We start from the raw sequence: 24,069 nt of genomic DNA, 5'->3' as shown, positions 1-24,069 counted from the left end.
CTATCAAATTGTTATCTTACTTTCGGTATTTTATACGCACCTGGGCATAATAGACAAATTTGTAAGTTTTATGAGCTGTATGACTAAATCAATTGAATTCTGGGCAAGGAGGTATGGTTAATTGAATATACTTTGAACAATGGAGTAGCGTTAATAGCGCTGTATGAGAATTTGCAAAGTACATCTGCGCAACCACTATCAGTGAAACGACAGAGAAATGCATGGTATCTTTACTTTATAACAGATTTTTGTCAAGTAATTTTCGTGGCGGTGGACGACTGCAATACATTAAATGTGTAAGAAAATTAATGTGTGTGACATTAATTTATCATATCCTTGTCAAGCCTACAGCCGGATCATAATTACCTCTATATCCAGTAAGTATAAGATCAAGGATTCACGCTCGTTAAATACAACTTTATACAAACGAACATTGGTGTTTATTACTGGTTTGTGGGATAATCAGCTCTATTACTGGTTTGTGGGATAATCAGCTCACCTATCCAGTCTGATTGTATTAAAATTATATTTTTTTTTTCATTTCAAAATAATCCTTTAATATTCGACTACAATTCGTTGTAGCCTGCGTTCCGAGTAAGATCGTCGCTTCACCTAAAGATGTCTGTTCCTATGTGACCTGCTGACATTCCGCTATGTGGATAGCCCGTAGGGGGTGTCGGGAAGAGGTATCACTTGTTAACTGCTGACTGACACCTGGAACGTGGCTTAAAGACTGGCTTCTCTCTGGTCATCACTTTCACGTAAAAATGATATCATTCCTATCCTATTCCCCTTTATCACATACTTGGCTCCGAGACCAGCTAACGAAGCTGGGGAAGCAACTGTATGAGCTCGTGTCCCGTGACAGATGTGACACCGAATGAAACCAGATTTTCAGTTTCTAACCATATAGAACAACGGAGCATTAGAAAGCTATTATTCACTGGGTAGTTACCAGTGAAGACAGCCTTTGGTTAAGAGAAAGTCCCATTCATTTGTGAGGACTGCGGAATGGCGCGGAATGATGAACCCGTTTTTAATACTTTTTTTAAACACCCTACTGAAAGTCAGGCGAAGGCACAAATAATGATTTCCATAAATACGGGCACTCGCCACGTTCCCGGGCAGAAGGCATTGTGCCCGAGTGCAGAGCAGATAGCAGCTGAGTATTAAAAATTACATCGAAGAAAATGATTTATTATCAAACAGGCAACCCCGTTACAAAAAGACGGTTTTTGTGAAACAAAACTAGCTCTCTATTCTCACAAACTAATGAGCTTATCTACAAGGGACGTCAAATTGACCCCACATTTTTGTATTTCCAGAAGTTTTTGACACCGTTCCTTACAAGCGACTTTCATTGCGTGCCTACGAAATGTCCTTTCAGTTGTGCGACTGGATTCGTTATTTCCTACAAGATAGGTCAAAAATCGTAGTAACTGACGGAGTCATCGAGTGAAAAGGAAGTGATTCGTATCATTTCTCAGGGAACAATTACAGACCCTTTGTTGTTCCTGATCTACATAAGATATGTAGGAGACATCTTAGCAGCCTCTTAGATTGTTTGCAAACGAATCTTTTACCGTCTCGTAATGCCAACAGAACTTCAAAGATAACTGCAAAATGATTTAGACGAGATATCTGTATGGTGCGAATACTGAGAACTGGCCCTATATAATGCAGAGCGTGAAACTAACCACATGAGCACTAAAAGGAACCTGAAAAACAGATGCACTATAAATCACACAAATCTAAAGGCTGTGAAATCAATTAAATACTTATAAATTACAATTACGAATAACTTAAACTGGGACGATGATGTGGATAACGTTGTGGGGAAAGCTGACCAAAGACTGCGATTTATTGGTAGAAAACTGAGGAAATGCAACAACTCTAATAAAGAGACTCCTTACATTATGCTTGTCCGTCCTGCTCTGGAGTACTGCTGCGCGGTGTGGCTTTCGCTGACGCAGGACATCGAAAATGTTCAAAGAAGTGCAGCTCATTTTGTATTATCGCCAAATAGGGGAGAGAGTGTCACGGGAATGTAAGGGGAATCATTGAAACAAATGCTTTGTTCGACAGTCCAACGGTAGAGAAGTCACATGAAGGTGGTTCGATTAATCCTTCGGTCACTTAATTGGAGCCGGCCGTGATAGCCGAGCGGTTCTAGGCGCTTCAGTCCGGAACCGCGCGACTGCTACGGTCGCAGGTTCGAATCCTGCCTCAGGCATGGATGTGTGTGATGTCCTTAGGTTAGTTAGGTTTAAGCAGTTCTGAGTTCTAGGAGACTGATGACCTTAGATGTTAAGTCCCATAGTGCTCAGAACCAGTTTGAACTTATTGGGAATTGCAGAGTATCCTTGTAGATGTAGATGACTTTCTCACGGAGTACGCTACAAGCGCGTTGCGTCTGAAGGACATGTGTATTCCAGCAATTATGATGCCGAAAGCTCAAGAGAAGCTTCATTATTAGCATGATAATTAGACATAGTGTGTTACGTGAACCAGGCGTACATTAGCAGAGACACCTGCCGCTATTCAACATCTCTGCACTTCGTATCGTAGTGAGGGGTCCGCCAGCATTCCTCCAGAGGCACCGTAGCCGCTCACCAATGAGATTTAATAGAACTCATGCTCTTGCCTGCTCTGTTCGCTGGCTGTACCTCGTAGTAACTAAGGTCCGATTCGTCAAGTTATGGATGGTAATCCGTAACTATGAAACGTATGCCTACGACATTCGAAGAATTAATGCTTCCTGCTGCCTTTGTGGCCACGGCTTCGTGTCTTCAGGGTCTGTAGGTTTCTTATCCTACTGTCTAGGTTTGTGGATGCCGAGATGCTACTATTTATACTACTGAGCCACGATCCACTGTAAAAAGAAATCTGTGAGGTTCTTATATGTGTGACTAAAGGACTGACTGTAATTTGTGAGCAAGGCCTTATTATAGAAAATTGGCTTTCAGTTCTCGCTTGTACCGCTGCCTAGCTTTCACTAATGACTGTCATATTTATCTCATTTCTCAATGTGGATCAGCATGCAGAGATGTAAAAATAATTCCTCTTGGTGGATATGTCGTATTCAGCACCTTATCATTCCATGCTACCTGCCATTTCAGAAAGGGCAATTGGCCCACAGCCTCCAGCTTCACGGTGGGCCAGCCACTGACGTAAAGGTACTTATTGGCGCTGAACCAGTCTGTGGGTCACGCCCACCTGATCAGCTGAGTGTCTAACGCGCTAATGTCTTGACTCTGTGTGTGGTCTGGTAATTGACTGCTGAATCACTGTTTGCCGAAAATATCACAATATCACAAAAATTCACTGACGGAAAAAATGTCATCATTAGGAGGGAGTTGTGTGACGTAAAGTAATGTTGGCAGGCTTGTTTTTACATCTGAAACATGAAGTCTCTTCAAATTTCGCGTCAGTCGCCTAAGAGTGGCGCAAATAAGCTTTGCTTCAAATATGTGCTGCGATGGTCATGGGCGTTAGTTACCTTTGATGTCAGTCAAAAATGCCGTTAAGACGACGAATTATCAGCACCTCACTGAGTTTTAATTGAGGGCTACGAGATGCTATGTATTCCTTCTCCGATAGTGCAGAAACACTTGACAGGAATGTAGCCAATGTACAGGACTGCTGGCAATGATGATCATGAGGATGTACGATCGCTAGAGGACCACAGTAAGACCGGACTCTGGACGGCCACGTGATGTTCGGCATATGGCTCTGGGGCATCGAACGACATCTGCAGTAGCAATTTCAGCAGCATTTGGCACGATAGTGACACAACGAATTGTTACAAATCGGTTAAGGATAGTTCAGAGAGAGAGAGAGAGAGAGAGAGAGAGAGAGAGAGGCAGGCTCTGTAGCAAGCATTCCACTGACCCCAAACAACTGTCGTTTGCGACTTCAACGGTGTCAAGCGAGAACTCAGTAGAGGGCAGGGTGGAGGTCTGTTGTGTTTTCTGATGAAAGCTGGTTCTGCCTCGGTGCCAGAGATGGCGGTGTCTCTATTCAGGAGAGGCCAGTTGAGGGTCTGCAATCAACTTACAGTATATGCTCGCTAGATATAGTGTACATACGACTTATGGTCTGTGGTACGATTTCATGTGATAGCAGGAGTACTTTCGTGGTTATCCCATGCACCCTGACTGCAAATTTCTACGTGAATCTCGTGATTCGACCTGTTGTGCGGCCATTCATTAACAGCATTATAAGGGATGTTTTCCAAGAGGATAACGCTCGGTCAGATACAGCTATTGCAGTCTAACACGCTCTTCCAAGTGTTGAGATGTTTCCTTGGTCTGCTCGAGCTCCAGATTTGTTTCCAGTCGAGTTCATACGGGACATCACCGGACGACAGCTCCAACATCATCCACAAGCAGCATTAACAGTCCTGACCAAGTGCAACAGACATGGAACGCCACCTCGCATCAGGCACCTGTACAACACAATACAAGTACATTTGGATGCTTACGTTCAACATTCAGGCATCTACACAGGTTTTTAATGTACGAGTATTTGACATTTGCCATTGCTTATCTCATGCTCACATTAACCTGTGATCTTGCAATGTTAATCACTTGAATTGATTATCTAGGCAAAAGCATTTCCAAAGTTTCATTAGTCTTCATTAATCATTCTTTTGTGCTGGAATTTTTCTCATTAGTGTAGCAATGCCCCGTATCGTAGTTTCATTAACTAGTTGTTATTTACAGAGGTTTTTTTATACGCCTGGAAAATGGATACGAATGGAGTTAATGTGTCAGACCCAAATAGCCGATATACAGATCAGGCAAACTTGGCATTGTAACCTAGGAGATAGTTGTGACGTGTTTGGCATTTATTTGGTCGGACTTGCTTTGATAAACGTTCAGGCACAAGTTTATTTGGGAAGATGTTCGTTCTGTAACAGACTGCTGTATTAACTAACCTCATTACGAATTAAATTTATTTTCGTGTGGCAGTTATTCTCTTATTTCGCTATCGCAACATAATTTTCTTACAATTAAAGGTTTTGTCATTCCATTATCATTTGTATAACGAAGAGTTCATATCGCATGACGCGAATTCCGCAGCTCCAACAAGCAATTGTCGTCGCCAAGCTTCAGACCTAGACGGCAACGGAAAGTGTATTTCGAGGTGTTTTACTTAGGCAACAAACTGCCTGGGCGTCAGCAAAAGTAAGTAGGTGTTTTTCTCACTCGGAATCTATGTGATTCAGGATTAAGTTTTTTTTTTTTTGGGGGGGGGGGGGGGGGGCGGGAGGAATTTTAATGCAAGGAAACGTTTTATAGATTTTAAGTTTTCTAACTCCTCAAGGCTGCGGTTCACAGTGATGTAGAACTTTTTAAAAGACATCAGATTGGCCGCTGACTGTCTAAATGATTAATTTTTACTATTGTAATCTCGGCCTTAAGGTCAATACTGCAAAAGACTGCTTCATAAGATGTCAAATTTAAAAAATCCTCCGATATGTATACATTTCGTCGTTGTATCTGAGCGTTTTCATCTGCATCTACATCATACTCCACAAGCCACCTAATGGTACGTGGCGGAAGGTACTACGGATAACACAGACTGGTCTCCCCTACTGGATTCCACTCGCGAATAGCGTGCGGGAAGAATAATTATCAGTAAGCTCTATCTTACCGAATTTTTTGGTTGTCGTAGTTTTAGAATTTTGTAACATTCCTCTTAAGTAAAGTACCGAGTGCTTGTCGGGCATGATATATCTTTTTCATATTCCTTCTCCTGTGGCAGCTGTTCGCCAAACCTTTGGCGCACTCCTCTGTCTTTTAACGAGTAGCTTGAGGGCAGCCTCCGATGTAAGGCTAACGCCTCACTGGTGACTTGGCGTATATCAACTAAGAAGTAACGGCCTCCCCAACGCAGCCTCGTGACTGAATTTAGTACCGCTCAAAGAGATTAAACTTTCCAATCGCCATTTGGGCTCCCTCGGGCGTAATTTCCGTAAATGGGTGCAGCTGACGTTCAACAGCACAGACTTGTCACGTTGCCACTATGACACTCTACGTTAATGCCTCTGGGAGGCGAGAAAAGTGTTGTACCCGGAGTTTTATTTGTAGGTCAATAGAAGTGATCCAAAGCACTTCGTACGGAAGACTAAGAAGAAAGTATTAAACATCGCCGAGAGACAGCGTATGTGGACAACACTGCAGGAAGTTTGAAGAATGTAAAGACGGATTCATATTTATTTTTACACTGTACGTTGTGTTTCCTTGTTGCATGGATATTGCTCACATTCAGCAAAATAGTGTGGTAATTTACGGCAAGTTCGTCACAATTTCTCTGCAGTAATTTAGATGCCTCTGCACCCTGTAAATGAATGCCAGTTTAGCGATGGTTTGTTACATCTGTGGAGACTGTGTCACGTAGTTTGCATTTCATGAGCAACTGTATCTGGATTCAAATTCTAATACGGAAAAATTGTTAGTAATTAGGAACTGTTTTACGCCATTGATTAGGGTCACTATTAGGGATGTTCCTTTGTACGTACATAAGAGTCAATGGACACTGATATTAATATGGTGGGACGGGAACCAGATCTTAGAGCTCCGACCAAATGATTTTATTAGAAGACATCATAGTCGCCGTTGACTGTATGAAACATTTATTATGGCGATTGCAATTTCGGCCTTAGGGCTATTATCAAGTAACTCTGAAAAGTTACATTCTGTCATAATATAAGACTATCTGACATGAGTACAAGTCGTCGTCAAAATGTAGCCTTTTGAGTCCGACATGTACTCAAGTCAGATAATCTTATATTCTGACAGAAAGTAACTTTTGCAGTGTTACTTGAAAATGGCCCTAAGGCAGAAACTGCAATCGTAGTAATAAACGACTATGATGTCTTTTAAGAATTACTATATGACTGTGAATCTCAACCATGAGAAATTAATCAAATGATTTTAATTAGATCTTATAAACTTAAACCAAAAAACTACTATAGTGTATCACATTATGGTCCTTTTAAATTTTAATTTATGTTGTGTATTTGCTGCTTAAAGTTTTTTAAATTGTCATCCTGTGACATATGAATCTGTAACTGTGAAATGACGTCGCAAAGTGAATTGAGATAAATGAATTCCAACAAGTAAAATTAATATTTCGGACATCTTTTACAATGTTTCTCTATTTCTTTTCATTTATTTTGGTTTTTCATTTAGCATGCTTCTGAGAGATTTACATGTCAATCTCGTCTTAACTCACTTAGCAGTGGAAATAGGTAATTAGATTTCGGTTTGTGGATTGTTGTTGTTGTGGTCTTCAGTCCTGAGACTGGTTTGATGCAGCTCTCCATGCTAATCTATCCTGTGCAAGCTTCTTCATCTCCCAGTACCGACTGCAACCTACCTCCTTCTCAATCTGCTTAGTGTTTTCATCTCTTGGTCTCCCTCTACGATTTTTACCCTCCACACTGTCCTCCAATGCTAAATTTGTGATCCCTTGATGCCTCAGGACATGTCCTACCAACCGATCCCTTCTTTTAGTCAAGTTGTGCCACAAACTTCTCTTCTCCCCAATCCTATTCAATACCTCTTCATTAGTTACGTGATCTACCCACTTAATCTTCAACATTATTCTGTAGCACCTCATTTCGAAAGCTTCTATTCTCTTCTTGTCCAAACTATTTATTGTCCATGTTTCACTTCCATACATGGCTACACTCAATACAAATACTTTCCGAAACGACTTCGTGACACTTAAATCTATACTCGATGTTAACAAATTTCTCTTCTTCAGAAACGATTTCCTTGCCATTGCCAGTCTACATTTTATATCCTCTCTACTTCGACCATCATCCGTTATTTTGCTCCCCAAATAGCAAAACTCCTTTACTACTTGAAGTGTCTCATTTCCTAATCTAATTCCCTCAGCATCACCCGACTTAATTCGACTACATTCCATCATCCTCGTTTTGCTTTTGTTGATGTTCATCTTATGTCCTCCTTTCAAGACACTGTCCATTCCGTTCAACTGCTCTTCCAAGTCCTTTGCTGTCTCTGACAGAATTACAATGTCATCGGCGAACCTCAAAGTTTTTATTTATTCTCCCTGGATTTTAATACCCACTCCAAATTTTTCTTTTGTTTCCTTTACTGCTTGCTCAATATACAGATTGAATAACATCGGGGAGAGGCTACAACCCTGTCTCACTCCCTTCACAACCACTGCTCCCCTTTCATGTCCCTCGACTCTTATAACTGCCATCTCATTTCTGTACAAATTGTAAATAGCCTTTCGCTCCCTGTATTTTACCCCTGCCACCTTTAGAATTTGAAAGAGAGTATTCCAGTCAACATTGTCAAAAGCTTTCTCTAAGTCTACAAATGGTAGAAACGTAGGTTTGCCTTTCCTTAATCTTTCTTCTAAGATAAGTCGAAAGGTCAGTATTGCCTCACGTATTCCAACATTTCTACTGAATCCAAACTGATCTTCCCTAAGGTAGGCTTCTACCAGTTTTTCCATTCGTCTGTAAATAATTCGCGTTAGTATTTTGCAACTGTGACTTATTAAAGTGATATTTCGGTAATTCTCACATCTGTCAACACCTGCTTTCTTTGGGATTGGAATTACTATATTCTTATTGAAGTCTGAGGGAATTTCGCCTGTCTCGTACATCTTGCTCACCACATGGTAGAGCTTTGTCAGGACTGGCTCTCCCAAGGCCGTCAGTAGTTCTCATGGAATGTTGTCTACACTCAGGGCCTTGTTCGACTCATGTCTTTCAGTGCTCTGTCAAACTCTTCACGCAGTATCGTATCTCCCATTTCATCTTCATCTACATCCTCTTTCATTTCCATAATATTGTCCTCAAGTACATCGCCCTTGTATAGACCCTCTATATACTCCTTCCACCTTTCTGCTTCCCCTCTTTGTTTAGAACTGGGTTTCCATCTGAACTCTTGATATTCATACAAGTGGCTCTCTTTTCTCCCAAGGTCTCTTTAATTTTCCTGTAGGCAGTATCTATCTTACCCCTAGTGAGTTAAGCCTCTACATCCTTGCATTTGTCCTCTAGCCATGCCTGTTTAGTCATTTTGAACTTCCTGTCGATCTCATTTTTGAGACGTTCGTAATCCTTTTTGCTTGCTTCATTAACTGCATTTTTATATTTTCTCCTTTCATCAATTAAATTCAATATTACTTCTGTTACCCAAGGATTTCTACTAGCCCTCGTCTTTTTACCTACTTGATCCTCTGCTGCCTTCACTACTTCATCCTTCAGAGCTTCCCATTCGTCTACTACTGTATTTCTTTCCCCCATTCCTGTCAATTGTTCCCTTACGCTCTCCTTGAAACTCTGTACAACCTCTGGTTCCTTCTGTTTATCCAGGTCCCATCTCCTTAAATTCCCACCTTTTTGCCGTTTCTTCAGATTTAATCTACAGTTCATAACCAATAGATTGTGGTCAGAGTCCACATCTTCCCCTGGAAATGTCCTACAGTGTAAAACCTGGTTCCTAAATCTCTGTCTTACCATTATATAATCTATCTGATACCTTTTAGTATCTCCAGGATTCTTCCATGTATACAACCTTCTTTTATGATTCTTGAACCAAGTGTTAGCTATGATTAAGTTATGCTCTGTGCAAAATTCTACCAGACGGCTTCCTCTTTCATTTCTTAGCCCCAATCCATATTCACCTACTATGTTTCCTTCTCTCCCTTTTCCTACTGTCGAATTCCAGTCACCCATGACTATTAAATTTTCGTCTCCCTTCACTACCTGAATAATTTCTTTTATCTCATCATACATTTCTTCAATTTCTTCGTCATCTGCAGAGCTAGTTGGCATATAAACTTTTACTACTGTAGTAGACATGGGCTTCGTGTCTATTTTGGCCACTACAATACGTTCGCTATGCAGTTTGTAGTAGCTTACCCGACTCCTCTTTTTTTATTCATTATTAAACCTATTCCTGCATTACCTCTATTTGATTTTGTATTTATAACCCTGTATTCACCTGACCAGAAGTCGTGTTCCTCCTGCCACCGAACTTCACTAATTCCCACTATATCTAACTTTAACCTATCCATTTCCCTTTTTAAATCTTCTAACCTACCTGCCCGATTAAGGGATCTGACATTCCACGCTCCGATCTGCAGAGTACCAGTTTTCTCTCTCCTGATAACGACGTCCTCCTGAGTAGTCCCCGCCCGGAGATCCGAATGGGGGACTATTTTACCTCCGGAATATTTTACCCAAGAGGACGCCATCATCATTTAACCATACAGTAAAGCTGCATGCCCTCGGGAAAAATTACGGCTGTAGTTTCCCCTTGCTTTCAGCCGTTCGCAGTACCACAACAGCAAGGCCGTTTTGGTTAATGTTACAAGGCCAGATCAGTCAATCATCCAGACTGTTGCCCCTGCAACTACTGAAAAGGCTGCTGCCCCTCTTCAGGAACCACACGTTTGACTGGTCTCGCAACAGATACCCCTCCGTTGTGATTGCACCTACGGTACGGCTATCTGTAATCTGTATCGTTGAGGCACACAAGTCTCCCAACCAACGGCAAGGTCCATGATTCATGGGGGGGGGGATTTGTGGATTATATGGTCTTCATCGTATATGAAACATCTTTTTTTCTTACCGGTATTTCACACAAAAAAGTATGAAATAATGGGAAGAATTAGTAGTGGCACCTATTATTATGAAAATTTTGTTCGAAATGACACAAATTTACCAGAAGATAGTTGCTTGAAATCATCTGAATGTGAACTAGGCGACAGACCTTACTCAGTAAAGAACAAAACGGTTATTTCCTTAAAGAAGATAGTTTTTTGGCTTATTACACACCTTCATTTGCGATTATATCATCGTATACTCTTCTGATCGTGTCGGAAGTCCTTAGGCCTCGGGAGAACTGTGAAAGAGTAGCGACCTTGATTAAACTACTACCAGTAGGTATGATATGCGGTGTACGTCCTCGTATTCGTGGAGAAAATTAAGACGTGTTCCCATTTATCTATGTGGATGAAAAGGTATGGCACCACAGAATGACACCCTCGGAATATCTGTCTGATGTTTTCACAGAAGACTGGCCCGTATCTTTAACTTCGAAGAGACTCAGAACAGGGATCGGAAGATCCAAAGATAGAAGTGGGATTATTCCATATTATTAAGTCTTTGCGACCGTGAAATTCAACAAACTACGGAGCTCTTATATCGATGTATGTACCATCTACATGAAATCCACAAGCACTTTTGTCTGACTACCTCTAACGCCACTGCATCAGTGCTTTGGTCCATCTGAAGGTATTAGTGGCCACGTGTTGTGCCCAACGCCTCCTCAGTCTCGCTATCCGCTCCACCACCTCAATCAGTTGTACCAGGCTGTGCGATGTACAAGCCATATATGTCCGTCTTGTGACCTGAATCTTAATGTAACGAGTTCTGCAGACCCCCTATGCATGTTACAGCAATGTAAGTGTTCTTTTCCCCAGAACACGTACCCGAGTACATTACTGGAGCTATAACTACAGACATCGGTTCCTTTGTGGTATAATGAAACAAACATTCTCTTCTGTTAATGCCGTAATTTTCTCAGTTGGTCATCACAGTCACAGGAAACGAGATTATAAGGCCGCAGGCAACTGAAACTTGTACAATAAAGTTCATAGACCTGTAAACCAAATGATATTTTCTATCTCAAAGCATCACCTTTGGGTGGAACCGTATTTTTCATCTTACATTGGTGAAAAATTGTGATGTTCATCAGCTTATAACCTTACCGGACGTTAGCAGAAAACATTTCAAAGTGGACCGCTGTTTGTCGTAAGTTTCACTTGCGTCTGTTTCAGGTACCCCATTGTTTCATCTTTAATTCTAAGAGACAGGAGCAGTCTGTGTGTGTGTATTTAGAGTATTCTCCGTACTGGGTAACCATGCTCAGATGAGAAGTTAAATACGTTTGCGACAGTGTATTTGCTGTAGAAAAGCTGATAAGAATGAACTTTAACTAGAAACTTACGGAGATCTTCCATTATTTCTTCTGGTATCTATCATATCTTCTTCTACACTGTGTTGCACAGCAGGGTGACATTTTCGAAACCACGTGGTTGTCGCCCACAGAGATGTAGAAATCCAAAATTTGGCTTTATGTTGCTTAGAAACTACTTTTGTAATGAGGCAAAAGCATGATGCCCTACAGCTACACTCTCGGCCTCGGTAATGCTTTAAACAGAAGGAGCGGAAGCAGGGGAAAATGCCAGACCTGAGAAGTTCATACATCTATGATGTGTAAGGTGGGTTAATGACTCTACACTGGTATTAAATTACACCACCTAACGCCACCAAGGATGTGTCACATGGCATGAATGTCGTCCCCCCTCTCCTCTTACACACATTTCATCCCTTGTACATGCGCGTCGGCGATGTATCTCAGAACTGCGATGCCCTGCGCGGTTTTGTCATGGGACCCCCAGAAGCACATTTCAGACACAGCACCTCTCAGTATCGACAAGAAAAGGCCTCAGACGGTGGCATAAAAGGAGTCAATGAAACCACACCCGATCTTCGGGCATTGAATCCCACATATTTTGTGGGCAAATAACACTGCACAATGTGATAAGCTACAAGACGATCTTCTTGACACCCTCTGAAGGACGATCCAACTTTTCTAATGACTTTGTGGGCCTGAACTCCATTGTATGTAATCAGTGCATTGCGGCGCGGTAGCAGATTTTCCTCTGGTGTACTGGGTGGTATCAGTAGGCATCGTTGAAAATCATTAGACGCAATTGGATCGTGATACAAAGGAGTAAAGAATGGTTAAGATATTTCAGTCTCCTATTTCGCGGTCTCCTGTGACGTGTAACGTGATATCAGGTGGTGAGCGATGGGGGTGGGTTCGTGACATTGACTCATGCTTGAGTAAAACGGCACACCGTCTTTCTAAGATCCCCAAATTTGCAACATCCTCAGTGTCAGCTGTGTAGCTTTGTTGTGAACATTAGAAACGTACCTACACAGAGACTATCTGTGTCGGATTACTAGACACCTCGAGGCAGGAAATCCCAATATATACCTCCAGTTCCGAATTCCCTCAAGAGAGGCAGTATGTCACGCCCGCGGGCGCCTAGGGCTCCGTCACAGCTTGTCTCTGTATAGATATATATAAAGGGCTCAACAGAGGTGGGAGGATGACACCGAGAGTGTTCTGATTGTGGGTGGACTAAGAGGGATCTTCTTTCACTATTTTAATCATCCGTGTGTTTATGTCTCCAGCTCCCCCCCCCCCCTTTCCCAGAGGATCACAACACAGCACCAAAAGGAGGGCTCGAAACATGAGGGGTGAAAAAGTATAGGCAATCTTTGTTGCTTTGCATCATGTTCAAATTTCGTCGAATGGCTTTGAATGTTATCTAGTGATTACATCCTATATAACAGAACAAAAATGGTTGTCAGTGTGTGTTACGAGGTGTGCGATCACATTCTCTGGGGATACTGGCTCACCATGTTCTTACGGAATAGTTGGATCATCCAAGGGGTGTCAGCAGTGTCAAAGGTTGAGAAGAACATCGCACTGTTGTTCATCGCATTGCGAACTGTTGTTTCAGATGGCAAAATATGTGGGTTTCATTGACGCCGTTTACGCCACCCTTGTGGGTTTATAGTTGCAGTGTGTCTGAAAAGTTTTGCTTGATGATCCGTAAGAAACTGAGTACTTCCACGCTAGGCGTTGCGGATTTAGCTTCCATTGCAGCGGTGTCAAGAGAAGGGCGTGAAATGAAGGTGAAAGACATATTCTGTGAGACGTCCACGCTGGTGACGGGCAGAATTGTGCTGAAATTTGGTGCTAAAGTAACATCATTAACCCATCTTACAACTCACATGAACTTCTGAGCTCTGGGCCTTTCTTCCGCTTATACCGACACCTTACTGTGTGAAGCGTCGCCGAGCCCGAGGGTGACGTCGCTGGGCGCCACGCTTTTGCAACATTACAGAGGAAGACTGTAGGCACCTTTGAAACATATGTCAAATTTCTACCCCGCAACGGGAGACAATTATGGGTTCTCGAAAAAGTGACCCTTTAACTGTGTTGCGCAGAGAATTTGATCACTTTCTGGGTAGAATCCCTTGTAGGTGTTCAACCAAGTTTATTTAACAGCTGCTTCCGTACGTTATCCCCATTCAGCAAATAACTCAAATACACTGGTCAATGATTATTTGTCAGTCCCTCAAAATCAATGAGTACGGGTGTATCTTATAGCTTCAAGATGATGATCATTTTCATTTCTTATTCTCATCCGTTTAATTTCAACAATTTCTAACACAAAAGCTACTTGATCTATCCTTCTGGTGTAGATGTTCCTCTTCTGGTATGAAATTTTACCTCGCGAGTTTCGTTCGAGATTTGTCCTCTACACCTCATTCTGCAGTTAGACAGTACTATTCCAGCTTCATTGGTTCACGGGTGTCACGTCGGATAATCTTTTGGAAGCTGGACAATGTTTTGACGAGACAGCTGCTTGTCATCTTCAGGTGCTCAGTAAGCATATGAAGATCTTGACCTACGCCACACAGTTGATTCAGCATTACTCACTTCTATTCTTCTTCTATCTCCTTTTAAGGCCCGTTTATTTGTTTTCCCTCTTTTGTAAATATACGAGAAATATTCGGAAAGCAAGTTCCGATCGGCAAGAAATGGAAACCACTGTGAAAATCTAATAAAGCTTGGCACATTTCAGTGTCACGAATTTCCAGACAATCTTATGCAAATAGAATTTAAAATTCTTTTAGTAGTTTTCAACGGCGACTAGGGCCGCCGCCTTCAGAAGAAACTGTTACCTTACATGTGGTGAAAAGGAAATTTTAGTGACATCTACTTTTGACTAGAGCGATGTCGCTCGAATTTCCTTTTAACCACATGCAAGGTAACAGTTTCTTCTGAAGAAGGCTCCCCTAGTTGCCGTTGAAAACTAGTTAAAGAATTTTAAATTCTATTTGCTAACGGTTGGCTGGAAATTTGTGACATTGTAATTAATTATGGTTGCTGATCACAGCCATGTTCAAAACATTACTTTCCACATATTTGTTCGTCAGTGTCTCTAGTATGCCTATCGGTTACATCACTTCGCTCTTTTCGGTTGTGAACGCTTGGTGAGCGCATGAAGAGGCGTAGAAAATAGTGTCTTCCGCCAAGTATGAGGTCCTCGCGAGAGATTTCGCCTGATGTTATGCAGCCCACATTATATAACTGTCATACGGTTCCTACTTTGTTACAATTCTCGGTCGCGATGAAAATGCTCCTGCAGCGTTTTCGATGGGGAGTGTTTGATCACCCACACTACATCCCGTAATTGGCTCCATCTGTGTATCATCTATGCTCACATTAACTACTAGCTATGAAGACAACATTTTCGCACAGACAACGAACTATAGATGAGCGTAGAGAATTGAGGGGGAAGCACAGGCGGCTGCCTTCCATGAGGAGGGGAAAGTTGGTATAACGCGGGACTTTGAATTTCGCCGCGCTGCACTCGTTCCTTCAGATATAAATTATACTGTCGCAGCTGTATGAGCACTCGACGGCAGAGAAAATATTTATAAGAAAATGAAGGTACAAAAATTGTAACTCTTTTTTGTTTCCTACCCACTATTGTCTCTTGTGAGCGAAAGCTTAATTTAACGCATTCGCTAGTCTTGGTATGATTCAGGCGTAAAAACGTATTCGTTAGTCTTGGTCTGATTAAGACGTAAAAACTTATTGATGTGCAGACATATAGTATTGTGGAAGCTCGTATGAAATTTGGAGGATGGAAGCAGCTGTAAAATACATTGCATTCAAGATCAAGATGTTTTAATTTGTAGACATTAGTAATTCCTGGACGATGAAATTTACTGCAAGATTTTGGAGCAGTTACGACTTTTTCATGCAGAAATGAAGCAGGAGATCGTTGGAGTAGAAGACCTGAACGCCGCACGAGAGATACATATTAACTTGGTAATGAATGTACTCTTTATCTACGCCATTTCTCCCTGTTAATCACATTTTGTTATTCTCTGTTCTCTTTCAAATAATTTTTGGAGTGGAAATTGGTTTGACTTTTGCTCAGAAACCCCACAAGGACCACCGCAACAATAACTTTTCCCAATCACGAAGTCCGATTGCTTTTCTGTAATACGAAGTCCGATTTGCATTTCATTCTTTCCCCTTTTTCAAGGTCTTTAACGATTTTAAAACCCCTTTTTTTATTCACCATTTCTTCCCACATTTTCAACCTTTTCTTCTCTTTTCTTTTTTATTAGCCACTACAACAGTCGGCTGCCTTCCATGAGGAGGGGAAAGTTGGTACAACGCTACTACAAATGTCTATCTCGGAGTGGTGACTTTGTAGAGTAGTGGCTGGAAGCTGTAGGTAACTGTTACAGATAAAATATTTATGATTTTCAAAGTGGTTTCCATTTCGCGATCAATCAGAACTTACTTTCCGAGTAGTTCTAGTATTCTGTACGAAATATGTATCACCACAGTTTATTTCAAAAGTAATCTTTGTATGGTTGTTGCTACGTCCTATATTCTTTTTATAAAATATTATGTTGATTTATTTCAAGCTGTATTCTTTGCTGTTAACGAAATCTTCACTTCAAAGTTAGTTAGGCCTGAGGCGTGAAAATAAATATTTTCTCACTGTTTCTATTTCTTCTCTTTTGCTGCATCCCTACTGCATCAGTCATAGCATGGGAAGCGTTGTTTGGGTCTTCAAGATAATCGTCTGATTCGTGAAAGACTTCATTCCATTATGGTATTCCAATAGAGAATGTGATTTGACAAAACAAAAAAGGTTTAATCTCTATAGCACGTACTGTAATCCACGAAGGAGAACGTAATTACGCTGTGTTTGTTTTTCGGTCAATGGTAACCGTCAGAGTTGGTGTCAGCGTCCTTCTCCTGCAAATATGCTTATTCGGTAATGAGAAGATATGATAAATTTAAGTGATCAACAAAGAGAAAGAGTGCGTATCACACAACTGTTTTATCGAGCGAGAGCATTATTGCAAAGAAAGAAAAAGAACATTGCTGGTTTGTATTGGCACTATTGCCGGTCATTTACAACGTAATCCATTGAAACGCCATAGGTCTATTGTGCACCGTTGCGTCTTGCTGTGAGCCACTATTCATTCTTGCGTTGTAGTCTCAACATGGGGTGAAGTGCCTCAAGTCTAAACATAAACGGTAATCTCAATCGAGTGTTATCTCCACGGTAATGAAGATGGATTGGCACTTCCTTTGTCATCTAATACACTTGTGTATTGTGTATTAAACCGGGGACCTAGAAACGACGGAGAGGCTTCGTCCCGCCGTAGCCCTCAGTGGTTCACAACCCTGCAACTGGCTACAGCAGTCCATCCACCTCACCACCGTTCCACACCGAACCCAGGGTTATTGTGCGGTTTGGCCCCCCAGTGGACCCCCTTGGCAACGCCTCATACCAGACGAGTGTAACCACAAATGTTTGCGTGGTATAGGAATTAAGGTGTACGCGTACGTGGACACAGTGTTTGCGCAGCAATCGCCGACATAGTGTAATTGAGGCGGAATAAGGGGAACAGGCCCGCATTACCGAGGTAGATGGAAAACCGCCATAAAAACCATCCACATTTAACTCGTTGAGGGTTTTTGCATTTTATTGTATTACTGTTTAATGCTTAGTATTTGCCCAGTTGGCTTTATTCATTGGCCTGCTGTATTTTATTAGAATAATGTTTAATTCTTTCAGTGCTTGTCAAACTTACTTTATTCATTGAACTGAAATGAAATGATCGTAAGGCATTGTTGGCTGGGAGGCCCCATGCGGGGAAGTTCGGGCGCCGTATTGCAAGTCCTTTGTAGTGGACGCCACTTCGGCGACTTGCGAGTCAATGATGAGGAAATGATGATGAAGAACACACTACACCCAGTCACCACGAGGCACAGAAAATGCCTGATCCCGCCGGGAATCGAACCCAGGACCCCGTGCACAGGAAGCGAGAACGCTACCGCAAGACTACGAGCTGTGAACACTTTATCCATTGGTTTTGTGTTTAACTGTAGCAGGATTTAATTTTTCGTATTTGTGTGTGTTTGGGCAGATTAGCAACTATTTGATACTTTACTTATCAGAGACTCGTTTTATTCTTTGGTCGATCTGCTGACATTTACTAAACTATTTTGTAGTACATCTGTGGATATGGTATTATTTTGGTAAGTACAGCTCACACCATTAAGGAGCCACCATCAGCTTGCACTGCGCCTTGGAGACAATCTGGGTCCATGGCTTCTTGGAGTCTGCGCCACACTCCAACCCTACCACCAGCTCTTACAAACTAAAATTGGGGGATCATGTGACCAGTACACAGTTTTGCAGTCGTCTAGCGCCCAACGAAAACGGTCAATGTCCTAGGAGTGGCGCTGCAGGAGATTTTGTACTGTTAGGAAAGGCACTCGCGTCGATCATCTTCTCCCATACCCTACTAACGCTAACTTTCGCCTCACTGTGAATACGTTAGTCATAGTTTCCTCATTGATTTCTGTGGTTATTTCACGCAGTGTTGTTCGTCTGTTAACACTGCCAACTTTATACAAACGCCGATTGTCTCGGACGTTAAGTGAAGGCCGTCGGCCATTGCGTTGTCCATGGTAAGAGGCAATGCCTGAAATGTGGTATTCTCGGCACACTCATGACACTTTCTGTTTCGAGCTATTGGAGTCCCTAACGATTTACGAAACAGAATGTCCGCTGCGCCTAGCTCCAATTACTTTCCTTTGTTCAAAGTCTGTTAATTCTCATCGTGCGGCCACACCCACGTCGGAAACTTTTCCACATGAACTATCCGATACCGCTACCTGTATATTTGCATATTGCTATCCCATGAGTTTTGTCAATTCAGAGTATTTACGAGGGCCGTTCGGGAAGTAATGTCCTACCGATCGCGAAATGAAAAATCACAGTGAAAAATCAAAATTTTTTATTCGCAACAGTTAGCCACACCTTCCAGCTACCTCTCTAAATAGTAGCCCCTCCCACTTAGATATTTGCCATGGCATTGTACAAACTTTCCAGTACCCTTGTCACAGAAAGTAGCCGCCTATGCTTTCCGCCAATACTCTACGCTGATCTGCGTTTAGTTATTTGTGCCAAGATGTAGTCTTCGTATCCAGCGGTCCATGAGAGCAGAGATAAACAACGGAGGCAGCCAATTAAGGACTGTATTGTGGGTGATCAAACACTTCTCACCGAAAACGCTGCAGGAGTGTCTTCATTGCCCCTGCAAAATGCGGCCGAAAGTTGTCTTGAAGAATGAAACGCATGGCATTTATGTTATGTGGGCTGTGTAGCTTCAGGCGAAATCTCTCACCAGAACCACATGCTTGGGGGGAGACACTGTTGTTTTAGGCATTTCTATGTGATCAATATGCGCTCTGAAAAAAGCGTCGTGAAGCAATCTACAGGTACACAAAGACACTGCACCACACAAGTGTGCAAAGTTCCATCGAATTTTCACAGTGGTTTCCATTTCGCATTTAATCGGACCTTACTTTCCGAATATGTCTCGTAACTGTGTATTTTAACATTGTGAAAAATATAATTTTTGTTAATAACTCACAGTTCTAGTACCTTTATTTTGTAGTGCTTCTTTCCACTCGCTAACTAGCTCCCTACTGCTTTGATATTAGAATCGTTGTCTAAGATCACCTGTCCAAAATAGAGTATAATGTGTATTGCAAAACATGTGTGATACGTGGCTGAAATTTCACATGTGTGAGGCAACAGTTTTATGATATTCGCCTTTCAATGACGGTATATTCTCAAAAGGTGACAGAGTCACCTGCTGTTTGTGGAAAACGATTTGAGTTTTCTGCAGTAAACCACTGTTCAGTAACGTGGTACTCGAAGCAGACTATCGTTGAGCAGCTGAGTAAAATGTCTGTCACAGTTTGTGAAGCAAATTTGTCGACAGAGCTTTAATGGCACAGTCCGACAGCGAGGTAATTGCCAACGCCAACTGTATACACGGCGCGTTAGCCGCAGTGCGAGCTCTGTCACGCTGCATTAAGCCGGTCGGCGGCCATTTACAGCTTTTAAAGGTGGACAGCCACCAGAATCTGGCGTTATTGTCCCATCACCAGCTTCAGACACTCCTTACAGACCCGGCAACAGCCCAGTGAAGCTGAAGGAAGTAAAATTCTTCCAAAAGCATATTGTACGCCTACCTGAAGTTCCTGGTTCTAAAATTGTGGGAGTTCTACTACAGTTTGCTATTTTTGTAAGAGTTAACAAGTTCTGAGCAATACTAATGAATAGTACAGAGATGGACGTCTTCAAGTCTGTTACGCGGGACATAAGGAAGTAGGCAAGCGTCACTAAGGTTAGACATAGAGCGTGTTGATTTCGGAAGACCTGAGAGGGAAGTTCAGAGTCTTCTTTTTATGTTATTGAAACCATAGTACCCTTAGGCCCGCGTTCGACTGCAAAAGTTCTTTATCAAATATTTTTCGTAACAGGCGTTTTATAAAACCTTTGATAGTGTACTGGAGTATTTCTTATGAAACTGTTTTTACAAAATTTAAAGCGCGGTCCTAAAGTAAGCTTCGTCCGAACAGGCTTCGGATGGCCAAACGGTACCGACCGACCGCCCTGTCATTCTCAGCCCATAGGCGTCATCAGATGCGGATATAGAGGGGCATATGGTCAGCTTGCCGCTCCCCCCCCGTTGTCAGTTTCTCAGTGAAGTGCTCTCTATTGGACTCAAAAGGGCTGAGTGCAACTCCTCTGACCACCAGCGCTCAGTAGACCCATACGGTCTCGCACCCAAGTGCTAGCCAATCCCGACAGCGCTTAATTCGGTGATCTGACAGTAGAATATGTTCATTAGATTTGTTAGATGTGGAGAATAATCCGTAATTTTTGTCCTATTCTGAACTGAGTACGGATTTAAGATATGAAGATATGAGAGCTATTCCGAAAGTAAAGTCCGATTGGGCGTGAAATGGAAACCACAGTGAAAAATCCAATGAAGCTTTGCCCATGTGCACTGGGTAGTGTCTCTAGTATGTCCCTTCAGCCCTGAGCGAACTGTGAGCACATAAAGATGCCTAGGGAACAGTGTCTCCCCCAGGTATGCGAACCAGGTGAGTGATTTCCCCTGATGCCATGCAGCTCATGTAACATAACCTTCATAAGTTTCCTTTTTCATGACAATTATCGGCTGCAGTCTGCAGGGACAACGGTTTGATAACCCACAATACAACTCGTCATTGGCTCCCCCTGAGTTTCAATTCTGGCTGAGAAGACAACATTTTGGCACAGAAACAGAGCTGAAGACCAGCGTAGAGCATTGGCGAAAGACACAGGTGGCTGCATTCTATGACAAAGGTATTAGAAAGTTGGTACATTGTTACGACAAATGTCTAAGCATCAACTACGTTGAGAAGTAGCTGGAAGATGGAGCTAACTGTTGCAAATAAAACATTTTTGATTCACAGTGGTTTTCATTTCGCGACCGATCAGGGCTTACCTTCCGAACAGGACATGTATAAACTTAATGCAGCAGGGTTAAGCGTGTCTGTTGGTCTGGGCAACAAAGTTCTGGCAGATATGAGGGTGGCTCCCTTGTGACAGAAGCTGTCAGAAAGTTGCCGGACGCGGGCGGCCGCCGACGTGCGGCGTGTGGGCGATGCTAGGTACGGCGGTAGCGGTCAGCGGGGCGTCATGCGCACAGTGCGACAGCATGCGGTCTCAGCTGAAGCTACCATCGCACAGCGTGGTCCACCAAGCGACTGGCGTGCCCTCTCCACCCAAAATTAAGCGCAAATTCCGCTCGTAACTCTTATGCTGTAGGGATGAGGTTAGCAGTAGCCTCGGATGGAAAGATGGCTGTGGTTTTCAGGGCCACGTAAACATAGGGACTGCTACCATCATGTAAATCGATACCTATAATTTCAGATTCTCGCGATGGATGTTTTCAGTAACTAATTTTTTACTAACTGATCTTATCAGTGTAGCAATGGTTCATAATTTCCTTTAGGTAAGCCACCTTGTGCGTTAAGAATAAGTATTTGATAAAAGATATTTAAACTTTTGGTATCTACCTAAGTCGTTAAAAATTACTGACTGACTCCGTTTTAAAACATTTTCTAGGGCATTAAGTACGGGAAGATATCGAAGGAGATAGTTAACAGTCTGAAACATTTCTCCGAAGAAGACACCACAAGTAAGTGTACTTTACACCTACCTAGAATTGTGCACACCATAATATCGAGAGACTTAACTGCCTCTTTGGTTAACACTGTCAGTGTTGTAACTTGTTGTTGTGTCGCGGACACTTAATTATTACTTTTATTGAGAATCCAGTACAAAAATTAGAGTGAAACTGCTATTGTCGCCCTTGTTGTTGTAGCCGTTGGCCTCGACTTCCTCCATGAAACAGTGTGTGGCCCTTCAGCGTTCTTGGTGAAACTCTTGTCTTCCGAGCTTAGATCCATCTCGAATGGTGTGAACTATGTGTCCGAGCTATGTATCACTCTCCAAGCATGTACTGGGTGCGTAGAAACCGCAAGTGATAGGGGAGAGACGGTTGCCAATCTATTGCTCGGAACTCTGGGCGGTTGTGACAGTAAAATCTACGATCTACGTAGCGTCTGGTAATCGTAGAGACACGGACAGCTGACGAAAGTGATACGAAACCCATCCTTGTGACAATAACTTTAACTTAACGACTGTGGACTGATAATAGCATTGAAGCTAATGCGCTAGTATAAGAATCGAAGTCTGATAGTCGGAAAGTTGTGAACTGTATATAAAGACACTTTTTGTGACGACTAACACTTGATGCGTTACAGGGTACCGATTTAAATATCCCAAGCATTAGCGAATCTTACATACTGCTTAGATAATCATGACACATTTATTCAAACTCCATTACAAGTCGCACACATTTTCCAAGATCCAAATCCATCACTGATGCGTCAGCACGGTTTGAGGTACCACGTGGTTCTATAACTTGGCAGTGTCGCCATGTTCGTGATATTTCCTAACGCAGAGATGACCATCTTTATGTTCCTTCTCAATCTCAGATTATTGAAACAACTTTTCTGAAGGATTAGTAATTACTTCCTCTAGCCAGTATGCGGTTTGTTAATAACTCTGTGTGTAGTTTCTGTTCTCAAACACGGGTGAAGCTGCAATCGTTCCACTTTATCCGGCAGCGGACTGCTACCATGCGTCAAATTTCTCGATATCAAAATCAGTGTAAGAGAGGAGGTAGAATGCTTGATAAATATGCATGAATAAATATGCATGAACCTTACATTAGTTCTCGAAGCCCAACTACATGATTTCCGTATTAAGACTGTAAGTTGCATGTCTAAAATCTTCGCGAAGCTTACACTATGCGCCCACGAAGCTGCACTAGAAATGTCACGTCAATGATAAACAAATACCCTTTGGAAGGTTATACTTAGCATTTGTATCGATTATCGAGGTCGAAGCGGCGAGAGCGCTCCTTCAGTCACGTTAGTAGTTCCTGAAGCGTTTGCTACTGTCATACCTGTCACAGTTGCAGTCTGAGAAGGTCAGGCTTGAGAGTGAACTAGTTGGTTCGAAACCAATCGCCAAACGTAAGTACAAAAACTGTGAGAGATTTTTCAATAAACGCTTCATGAAATATTAAAAAAAATGTTGCTGGTTCTGTATCAAGAAATGTTGAAACTGAGATAAAGTCATGTTAGGGTTGTAGAATTCGCGAAGCAGAGGAGAGTGGTCGTCGAAAGACAGCAGTTTGTGTGGCGGCCTCGCCTCTGCAGACTATCAACGACATTCACGGTTACAACAATTAATGAGATATTGTACTGATATGAAACGGGAATATGAAAGTGAATTGTGTGAATGTTATGTGGGCTAGTATGAAGGCAGTGTGCACTCTACCGTGCCGATCATTTTGGGTTGCAGTGTATTCTGGATTGCAGTGTAGGAGATTACGTCTCATCACATTGCGTGTGGCGATTAGCATGTCATTTTTTGCCGGTGCCGAAATTAACTGAGATT

The sequence above is a fragment of the Schistocerca piceifrons genome, chromosome 3 (assembly GCF_021461385.2).
Source record: "Schistocerca piceifrons isolate TAMUIC-IGC-003096 chromosome 3, iqSchPice1.1, whole genome shotgun sequence".
In the NCBI taxonomy this organism is placed as follows: domain Eukaryota; kingdom Metazoa; phylum Arthropoda; class Insecta; order Orthoptera; family Acrididae; genus Schistocerca; species Schistocerca piceifrons.
The sequence above is the reverse complement of the archived record's forward strand: the minus strand, read 5'-3'. Positions refer to the sequence as shown.